This window comes from Chiloscyllium punctatum, chromosome 6 (genome assembly GCF_047496795.1).
Source record: "Chiloscyllium punctatum isolate Juve2018m chromosome 6, sChiPun1.3, whole genome shotgun sequence".
NCBI lineage: Eukaryota > Metazoa > Chordata > Chondrichthyes > Orectolobiformes > Hemiscylliidae > Chiloscyllium > Chiloscyllium punctatum.
The window spans coordinates 97,755,875-97,757,696 of record NC_092744.1 but is presented as its reverse complement, the minus strand read 5'-3'; the positions used below and the strand labels follow the sequence as shown (position 1 = coordinate 97,757,696).

The window sequence follows — 1,822 nt, the reverse complement described above, 5'->3', positions numbered from 1 at the left end:
TTGCTTCCCACATCTTGTGTTTATCTGTGTCTTATATCCAGCCTTCATCAATGGCAAGAGCAAGGGGGAAAGGGCGAGATCAATGTGTAAGTCTGTCCATGCCAATCACGGCACCCACATCGGCAATTCTCTACTGTGCATTCACACCAGTTTTCTGTGCCGCTACACCCACCCCCTGCACCTTTTGAAATATCTCTATTATTTTGTGGTGTCTCTCTGTGCTCTTACCACCAAGATGAATCACTTCTACCCAACCTGCTCCAGATTTCATGTGACAAAACACTCATTAAGAATCCCATAGCATTAAAGATGCACATCGCATCTCTCGTTATTTGATTTCCCTGGATCTCTTTCATAAGATTAACGTTCACAGCAACTTGACTTGGAAAAGAAAATCGCGTTCCTTTTCATTATCCCCTTTCAGTCTACATTTCGTTAAGTTCAGGCATCAGTCTCAAATTAATCTTTGAGGTTTTATAATGTGGTCGATGCAGACAAACTAACCATTGAAGTTCCAATTTCAATACGACAGTATGGTAATCCGAAAATAGCGACGAGAGTGGGATTCGAACCCACGCGTGCAGAACACAATGAATTAGCAGTCCATCGCCTTAACCTCTCGGCCACCTCGTCGTGTATGCATGAAGAGATATGACATAATCTCCCAGACCATCACAATCTCATCACCTTTGGCCAATCTCCCATTCACAGCCTCCAACCTCATTGTCCATGAACCCCACACTGCCCGATTCTACCTCCTTCCTAAGACCTGCTGTCTCTGCCTGCGCCTGTTTGACCCGACTCATCTCTTCCTACGTCAACACCTTCCTGTCTCCCCAGTCCAGGAAATTCGCACCTACGTTTGTGACACCACTTATGTACTTAATCTCACGAAAGACTTCTGTTTCCCTGGTCGACAACGCGTCATCTTCGCCTTGGAGATCCAGTCCATCTGCACATCCATCTGCCATGACGAAAGTCTCCAAACCCTCTGGTTCTTCATCTCGCCCCATCCCAACTTGTACCCTTCCACCGACACCCTCATCCAGCTGGCTGAACTGGTCCTCACCCTCAACAACTTTTCCTTCCAATCCTCCCATTTCCTCCAAACCAAAGGGGTAGCCATGGGCACCCACATGTGACCGAGCTATACCTGCCTGCCTGTTTGTCAGATATGTGGAATTATCCGTGTTTCGCAGTTACTCTGGCACCTCTCTCCACTTGATCCTCTGCTACATTGATGAATGTGTTGGGCGTCACTTTTGTGCTCCCACGAGGAGGTTGAACAGTTCACCAACCAACACCTTTCACCCCGACCTCAAATTCACCTGGATCTTCTTGGCAACTCCCTTCCATTTCTTGGAATGACCAATGACAGACATATATTAAACCCCACTGACTCCCACAGCTAACACTACGACACCTCCTCCCACCCCACCTCGTGTAAAAACAGAATCCCTTATTCCTAATTCCTCCGCCTCTAGTGCATTTTTTCCCAGGATGACCAATTTCACCTCAGAAATTCCAGGTTGGTCTCCATCCCACGTGTTTGACAATGCCCGCCAGTGCATCTCCTCCAATTCACTCACCACCACCCTTAAACCCCACCCCTCCCGCAAGAAGGACAGAATCCCATGGTTCTCAACTTTCATCCCACCAAACTCAGCATAAATCATATAAGACTCCACCACTTCTGCAATCTCCAAACAGACCCCACTATCAGGTATATATTTCCCTCCACACACCTATCAGCATTCTGAAAAGACCATTCTCTCCACGAACCCCTTGTCAGGTCTACAACCCGCAATAAACACACACCCCA

The 1,822-nt window shown here is 47.4% G+C and overlaps 1 non-coding gene across 1 annotated transcript; it reads right to left on the bottom strand.

The window, feature by feature from the left end:
• Positions 1 to 551: 551 nt before the first annotated feature.
• On the bottom strand, positions 552 to 633 carry trnas-gcu (transfer RNA serine (anticodon GCU)). The gene has a single exon. It is a non-coding gene; the product is annotated as a tRNA-Ser (tRNA).
• Between the last annotated feature and the right edge of the window lie 1,189 nt (positions 634 to 1,822).